The sequence below is a fragment of the Atta cephalotes genome (genome assembly GCF_000143395.1).
Source record: "Atta cephalotes unplaced genomic scaffold scaffold00043, whole genome shotgun sequence".
Classification (NCBI taxonomy): Eukaryota; Metazoa; Arthropoda; class Insecta; order Hymenoptera; family Formicidae; genus Atta; species Atta cephalotes.
In genome coordinates this window covers 1520137-1529753 of record NW_012130107.1, presented here as the reverse complement: position 1 = coordinate 1529753, position 9617 = coordinate 1520137, and positions in this window count along the sequence as shown.

The following is a 9617-nucleotide window of genomic DNA, read 5'->3' as shown; positions in this document are numbered from 1 at the left end:
TTACTTACTTACTACTACTACTACTACTATAGTAGTAGTAGTATAAAGTAAAAGTAAATAAATAATAATAATATATTGTGTGTGTATATATATATATAATAACTACTCTCTCTCTCTCTCTCTCTCTCTCTCTCTCTCTCTCTCTCTCTCTCTCTGCATACAAATAGATTTACACACTTAAAATTAATTATACACATACATCGTAGATACTCTTGATACTTTTATATTTGCAATGTTGCCAGTATTTTCATAACAAAAATATCATGTTAATATAATAATCAATTATTGCAGGATATTTTGAGTCCACTATACGTAAATTTGATTTGGAAACCTCAACAATACCAAAGCCTTATAAATATGTCTATGACACAGAAAATTCCTCATGAAATATAATAAATCACATTGACAGAAAATGAAATCGTAGTATTACTGGAACAATACATTTTTTTACAAATTAATTACATCAACGAGTCCATATTACTGTTTTAACAGATTGATCATTTGGATAAATCTGTCATCACACATATTGATTTAAAACTTAAATAAAAATGTTTGGTGCTTTTTTTGTACCTTTTATACACAAATTATTGCATTTATTACAAAATAAACGACAAATCAACACTCCACGATCGTATTATTGCTCATACAATAGATATTTTATACACATTCTTCAATAAACCGTTATTTAAGCTTTATGTCGTAAGAATTAATTGATCAGTCACAATCGAATGTGAAATGAATAATCGACTATGACTGATTAATTTTTTACGACTTAAGACTTAAAACTTAGATAGCGGCTTTTTATAGAAAGCTTTTTATAAATTAATTACGTGAACGAATCCATATTATTTGTTTTTATAAATTGAGTATTTGGACGAGTTCATTACATGACGCGTCAGTTTGAAACTTTATCAAGAACAATCTACCTTATATTACTAGATTTTTTCATATCTTTCTTATAAAGAACGTTAAATAGAACGTATTATCATTAATCATCATTACTGAAGCGATTAGTTCTCATTGTGAATACTAATCGTTTGCAATTTCGAATTATTTAAATATTCTAAATTTATACTGCGCGTTTTGCCATGACAATCTTGGCAATGCGTCAGTTTAAAAACACTAAGCGCGATAGCTCTGTTAAGTAATCTCGAATTTTATTTGTCAAAGGCATATAATGAGCGCAAATTTCTATTGAGGATGCTAATTGAAGTAATGAATCGGCGGGACGTATTAATTATCGCGAGTTTTCATGATCAGTGTCGTTTCGTCGATCGTAATCGAGGCTGCGTCGTGATTTAAAACCGATACAACTTTAGTTGAGTAGCGAGAAAAATTTCGACGCGCGAAAATTTTTCAAAAAGCAACGTTATAAAAAGTTTTTGTCATTTTAGCAACTAATTTGAACGTCCTACATAATTATTTTGTCCAATAAAATTATGTTCAAAACTATAATAAAAATTCTTATTTTATCTATTCGATATATAATATCGTATTCAGATGTTTCATCAGCGACTTACTGAGAAGAAAATCGTGCGATACAAAAATCCCTCTATCGGATGTCACGCGTGAATGAAAGCGCAATAAAGATATATTATCAGACGGCTCCCCTTTTCGTAAAACAGTCATCATTCGAAGTAATCGCACAGCGATGATACTCCGAGTATCTCGAATCGCGAATCGCCTAACCCACGAAGTGCACAAGTCTCAAAATACAAGGCTCGTCGATCGTTCCCCGCGCGCTTAATCCTGCCATAAAACCCCTATATCGAAAGTTAGGACACCGAAGGAGCGAAGCCGCAAAACGCACGTCGATTCACCGCCGCTAGGGTAATAGTAGTGGTGGTAGTGGTGACGATGGTGGCGAGGCGAGGACGAGCGAGGGTGGAACGGCGACGAGTCACGAGTGAGAGCGATCGTGCGTTTCCGCGATCGCTCGGTCGGCGGCCCCTTTGTGCTCGAGTAGGGGCAAGATGGCGCTCGGTAAAAGCCGGCACGCGATTGGTCGATCGGGCTGCGCCGCCAATCTCCCGAGAGCAGTCGCTATCACGACCTCGCAGCGGTAGGACGCGTTGTCGTCGTCTCCGTTGTAGAGGAGTGCAAAATTAAAGAGAAAAAAAGAAAACAAAAACGCGCTTCTTCGTTCGTCGCATGGCGACGAGGGTAATGGCCACTGTGCGGTTCGTGAAGTAAGAACGTCGGCGTCCTCTCTCTCGTTCCGGCAGTTTTACAATCGCGTCCGCATCTGAATTCCGACGGCGCGGACGAACGAACGAACGAACGAACGAACAAACGAACGAACGAAAATACCGGTGGAGATTCGCCCCGTCGTTCTCGCGCGAATTGTCAATTGTGAATTGTCGTTGTATTACTCGTATCGTATTATAATTCGTCGCCGCGGTTGCGGTTTCGCGTGCGCGCGCGCGCTCGCGGCTCCTATCCTCGGTTCTCGGGAGCGCTTCTGGTTTCCCGGTGAATCGAGTGAATATAGTGCGTGCGGATCACAAGTGCCCAGCATCCAAGTGTGTACGAGCTCTTATATGTGCGGCCCGTAATCGAGTGTGCGTTGTCGCGCTGCCGGCGCTCGGATCCCTCGTCGGCTTCGTCGACCTCCACGGACGGTGGATTTATCAGGCGCGGCGTCGTCTCCCCTAGGCGCGTTTCGGACCTCGCCATCCCTCCGCCCTCGTCACCCCTCGGCAGCGACAACGACGACGTCGACGACGACGACGGCGGCGGTGGTCCATCGACTCGGTAAGTGAGCGTCCGAATCAAATTTGAAGTAAAACACAAGCTGGTATAGACGCGATCTATCTCTCCGCGTACGCTGCGTGTGGATGCGTGTGTGCGTGCGTGCGACAGATGCGTGTACCGTGGCACGACGCGGAAACAAGGGTAGTCAGGCGAGTTTCGACGTAACGTCGCTGTAAATATGTCACTCGCTATAATCAAACTCGAACGTTGCCGCCAGTCTGTATCAAAACACATTGCGATGTAGTTGTCTGTTTCTCTCTCCTTTATTTTCTTTTTTTTTTCCATCCAGGCAACACAAACTCGGCTACTCTCCGCATTGTATATATCTACAATTTGAATGTCGCGAGTAATAGAAGCAAACGAAATTTGAGTCCCACGCGAGATATATATATCCGCCGTATTTACAGCGTCGAAAATTGAATTCACCGAATTACAGTTCCGCGTAATCGTGTACGTGTGTGCGTGTGTGTGCGTGTACGTTAACACGGTACAGTGGTCGCTCTCCTCTCGAGCGAAGAGGCTGTCCGTACGAGAGCCTCGATGTCCGAATATCTCGATAATTTCTCTCTCGGAGAGCTGCCGAGAGCGATCTCTCTCGATCGCGCAGACCGGACATCACGCGTACTCGCGAAATGGTTTTCGTGATCCTCGGCGGTTTATAGTTTATATGTCTACTACGTGTTATTTTGTTATTTAAAATCCGCGATCCGTCCGCTGTACCATTTCATAATCAAAGGTCCCCTCCACGTTGTGACGTTCTGAAACAGCACGTCGATATGTCGTCGTTTTGCTGTTGACAATACTGCGAAATTCCATGGTGAAAAAATCCCGCGAGCTATCGCAACATCGCCAATATGTTCGACACGGATTTATGAGGAAGGACAGATCCGTTTCTTTTAGCCACACTTTTTACGCTTGTCCGTTTTTATCCCACTTGAGTAACGTGTTTACTACGCAATATGATTGTATGGCAACATATGTAAGAATGATAAACGTATGAAAATATTAAAATTTCGTTTAAAATATAAAGTTTTAAAAAGTTTGAAAAAAAATGGACACATGTATTCCTATTATTTTGCTTAACGAATCGTGTGACACTATTTATTGCATATTTATGCGATAACGTGTAGCTTGCAACATTTTTTTATTTATAATATTACACTGCTACGTATAATAATTATTATATTATAATTTAATTACAATTATATAGAATTATTAATTATTTCTTCTCTATTTTAATTTTCTTATTAGTTATATACTGACTTTTATTATTCGTTCTTATTTGAAATAATAAAGGTAGTAAAAGGTAGTAACTTGAATCATTTTTACCGCGATTATTGAGCATCCTGTCAGCAAAGTTCGTTATCGTTGGAAAGGTAACTCAGGGTTGCCACAAAATTAGAGAAATGTCAGGAAAATTGAAGACGGTCAGAAGAAATCAGGGAAAAGTCAGGGAATGTTCTGGAAAAATAAAATTCTTGGTTTTAAGAAAGTTTATGCATACATCACACCTACACAGTTTCGAAATACCAACTTAATATTACCAACTTAACAATTAAATACAAGTAGTATCAGCAATATTAATAATAATTTACATTGTCGTGTCAAATTGCTCTCTCAACAAAATATTTGACGAATTCGAAGTCAGGACAAAAGTACATACAAAAAATTTCGAAATATTGAAAGCATCAAGGAAAATCATGTGTTTGGAAATCAGGGAAAAATTATGGAATTTTAGAATAAAGAATTTGCGGTGTTTCAATCCCGGAGTGTGAAAAAGATAAAAGAGTGAGTAGAAGAAATGCATCTTGAAAGATGCATCGAAAGCGTTTCGGGACGCGTGCTCCTTGTGCCGAAAGGCGCGTTTTCGCCTCCTTCCTTCATCGGGAAAGGTCCATTTATTGTCATGTACTCCGCTGGCCGCGTAATGAGAGTATGCGCGTTGCACGAAGTACGATCAATTTCGGAAGATCTGCTGCGCTCCGTAGTACGTACGCCGCGAAAGATGTCGCACTACCCCCTTCTCTTTTCGCACTATCGCGGTAGTTTATTATCCTTAAGTGCTGCTCCAGAGCTCTCCTTGCCTCTTTCCTTTCTTGCCCTACTCCTCTCGCGCTCCTTTCTTCGTTCCCCGAGTTCTCCCCCGCGTTCACCCGCGTTCACCCGCGTTCAAGCCTTGCAAATCCCTTTTCTCTCGAACTGCACGCGTACACTCGTCACGCTCTCGCGTGTCTCCATTTGCGCGCACGCGTCCGCGTGAATGACGAATGAGAGCACAGTGTCTCTATGGGAACCAGTTTGCGTACCTTATTACCGTATATCCGTAAGATCCAGACCCGCATCTCGATAATATAGACCGGACGACGCATTCCAACGAACGACGACAAGTGCATATACGCGATAGTTGCCTGTCATCACTTGCAACGTTGTTACACGCGATAACGTTATAAGTCAGGACATTTCATCGTATAATTGAATGATCCGGGAAAAGACGCAAATACTCTTTGTCTGTGGAGTTTAAAAAAATTTTAAAAGTTTAACGTCAAATGTGATTCTCAATAATTATTCAGACAGGGATTATTTAACGTCGTATAAAATCTAGAGATTATCTGCATTATGAAGATTATAATAATTTTTTAATGTTTACGGTATTAACGTCGTAATCAGTCTTCGGTCTTTGTTCAGTTACAGTTTTCAAGATTTTATTGTGATCCAAAATAATTGCGATTGGATTGTTATTTTAAAATTTTACGTAAAAACTTTTTACGTAACAAGTGTGATTCTCAATAATTATTCAGACAAGGATTATTTAACGTCGTGTAAGATTTTGTTATAAATTATTTTCATTACGAAGATTATTATAATTTTTCAATGTTTTCTACTGATTTAATGTTGAATGTTACGTCAATTTTTGGTCTTGATAGTTACAGTTTTCAAAATTTTATTAATTCACAATAATTAACTTGATTATCACTTTAACTACTTTTAGATGAAAAGTTTGCGTCGAATGTCATTTTCAATCATTTTCAGACAGAGATTATTTATCGTCGTATAAAATCGTATTATAGATTATTTGCATTACGAAGATTATAATAATTTTTCAATATTTTCTACTGATTCAATGTTGAATGTTACGTTGTAATCAATTTTTGGTCATTACAATTTTCAAGATTTTATTAATTCATAATAATTAATTTGATTGTCGTTTTAACTACTTTTACATAAAAAGTTTGTGTCGAATGTCATTCTCAATAATTTTCAGACAGAGATTATTTAACGTCCTGTAAAATCTTATTATAAATTATCTGCATACGAAGATCATAATTTTTTAATTTTTTCTACTGATTCAATGTTTAAGTTATGATATATTAATGTAATCAATTTTCAGTGTGGAGCGTTACAGTTTTCAAGATTTTATTGGTGCAAAATAATTGATTTGGTTGTTACATAAAATTTTAAAACTTTACGTGATAAAGTTTGCGTCGAGTATGATTCTCAATCATTTATAGACAGAGACTATTTAACATCATATAAAATCTTGCCTTATCCGCATATGAAGATTATAATAATATGTTTCAATGTTTTTTACTGGTTCATTGTTTAACGTTAAGATTGTTAACATCATAATTAACTTTCTGTGTTGAACGTTACGGTATTAATGGAAATAATGTGTCAGCAATTTATTCAGCATAAAAGTAAACATGCGATATTCGTTCGCAAGGGCAGTGCTGCTTTCATAGTTGTCAGATAATATTAGCGATTACATTTCCGCATGATTTATATGTATTTAGTTCAGCGATTAATAAATAGTTGATATCTGAAGTCTATTGCTCGATACTTATTCGCCTAATGTTAAAACACTTCGACAAGCATCGAGAATCAGATCTGATGTTAATATGACATACAGGGTGTTTCTTAAAGGACTAAATATTAATCATATAGCGTTATTCCTAATTAAAAATTGAGTCGAAAAGTCCTCTACAATCTAGCAATTTTTCGCAATGGTGGTTGACGAAATATTAATTTCTAAATATTGCACGCGTATTTGGCTGCCCAACCATTAACTATCATGAAAATTGCAAAATGAACAAATGGTAGAGGATTTTTGATTCAATTTTTTATTAGGAATAGCATTATGTGATTCGTTAATCACTTACTCGGCAATCTTTAGAAATTAATGTTTCATCAATCATTGCGACAATTGCAAAATTGTAGAGGACTTTTCGATTCAATTTTTAATCAGGAATAGCGCTATATGATTAGTGTGCGCTATTTAAGAAACATCCTATATTTTTTTTAATTCCGAGTTAAATTTGTTGACAAAGTATTATTGTGTTTTCTCGCAAATCGTGTAAGTACAAGATATCAGCCACCGATGTCGTGAAATTATGCGAGTGGGACAGCATCGTGTTTGCTAATGTGTCGTCGGTGACCATTAACGAGCGTCACGTTCGCGAAATGGACGAAACGCGTGGCTCCTAAAAAAAGAGACTCCGAAAAAATGTGATGAGATATGGGAAAAAAACGCATTATCTCCAGATGTCATGGGTTCGAAATTTCAATGGTCCAAAATAATTGTGAGAGTAGAAAATTCCCGATAGTCCTTCAAAGTCACATTAATCCGAAGAGAAACGTGAAAAAAACGATAGAAAAATTATCTCGATGTACTATCATTTCGAAATTGGCTGAAATATTCGAAATTATTATATAGAAAAAATTCTGAGTTGTTGAAAGTCAGCTGAATAAAATATTATTTTAAAAATTTGTTACCGCGAGTTTACGTATTTCATTTAAGATACGGAAAGTTTTTGATTTTTAATTATGATTAATAAAGATGAAAGTGTAGATTTTTTTACATTATATAACTCAACTAATACACATATTGACGCACTTTCGTTGCTTTTATAATAATATGGAAAAGTTCATATGTAAAAAATTATTTTCTCTAATGAAGGAAATATTATGAATAACATCTAATTTCTTCATTTGGTTAATTATAATTTATATGCATAATGCTGAATATGTTAAAAAAAATTACATTATGTGAGGAAAATGTGAATGATTTTTAAATCTCAGGGAAAGAAAATAATTAACAGAAAGTTTTTGCAAACTGCGTTTGTATGTTCCTCTTTAATCGAAAAATTATTTTTGCGTACTTTTATATTTAAATATTGTTAAAAATAATGAAGATATTTCAGGTAGTCAAGTTGGGCAAAATGTTGCATGTATTGTTTTACATACATCTTTCAAATTCCGATTATTTTTCCGTACATTTTTGAATAAAATCTCGCATATTCGAGAGAATGATATTTTCCAACAATATTTCGGTACAATAAATATCTACTGTGCCGTATTTATGTATTCAGGATTATGATTTTTGAAATTTTTGTTGAACCGTAGTCTTATCATTGAAATATATGCTTTCATTAACGTCGTTCGTTTGACGCCGAGTTTTTTTTTTCCTTTAACTTAAACAAGCTAGATTATATTTGAAAAAATTCAATGTCGAAATAACTCCATATATATTGTAATAATCGAAATGAAATAATCAAAAAATGAAAAAGAGATTATTGTGAAATGAAACTCGAGTTTGTGTTAGTAGTAACAATAAATCAATCATTATGGTGATATATGCATAAACATGATTTAAAACATATTCCATTTCGACAATTCCGAAACAAACTTTAAAAGCAAATCGATCGTAACAGTAAAACGATTGTTGATCTTTGATTGCATATTAATAACGTATGTGATACACATCGAGCGTTTCAGAGCACGTTCAATAAAAAAACATAATATTTGCGCGACGCAATAATCGAGCTTTTATTTACAATCGCGGCAGGACTCGGCATACCGATATATGTATATATACACACACATATATATATATATATATACACACACACGCGCGTGTGTGTGTGTATGTGTATGTGCGTGCGCGCGCGTGTGTGTATGTGTGTAGGAAAATGGAAACGTAGTCCAAATTGTCGAAACTGCCTGTAGTTTCATCGGCTTTTCGATGTGCCGATAATTTGCAGCGAAGTGACTAATTAATACATGAAACCAACGTACGAACATTTGCCATTCACATATAAATATTATGTCGATATATGACCTTTTCGTCGATATTGAGATATATTTTTAAAGTATGTGTAACTTGCATTATTTTATTTTTCGTAAGTTTAATTATATATACGCATTCTGCATAGAATTTCCATATAGTTCAGTTTTATAGGTGTGCGCATTTGTAGTTTTCAGAAATGTAAACAATTGAAAACGAAGAGATGCGTGCGTATTAATAAATGTAATGCTGTATTCTATTTTATTCCATTGGGACAACTTTGATAAAAATTCAGTTTAAGGTTATCCATCTCGTTGTTATTTTTAATCGTGCATTGGAGTCTATACTATACCTCAACACCATTTAACCGGTCGTTTATCTGAATATTGTTTAATCGAACGTTCGTTTGTTTGAACAACGTCGTTTAATAAAAAAGGACCGATATATTCTGCGCACATATACCAGTTCACGTGCTCATATTTTTCTCTTCTATCAATTGTCATCCTTCGTTACACCAGACGTACTTTAGGAAAGAATTGAATAATAGAATTTTATTGACAGGATTTTTTTTATTTTATCAACAAATAATTTTTTTTATTAAAGCGCATTTTATAATGTATTTTAATTATCAATTGTAAGATCAATTGTATTTTTCGTATCACATGCTTTTGATGAAGCAGTTGGAAAAACAAAAAAAAATCAAGACAAAACATTGATACAAAACGTTAGCACCAAAAAAGTGTAAATATCCATATATTTCAATGCTTAAAATGGCCGTGTCAATTTAATAGATGCGTTTCTC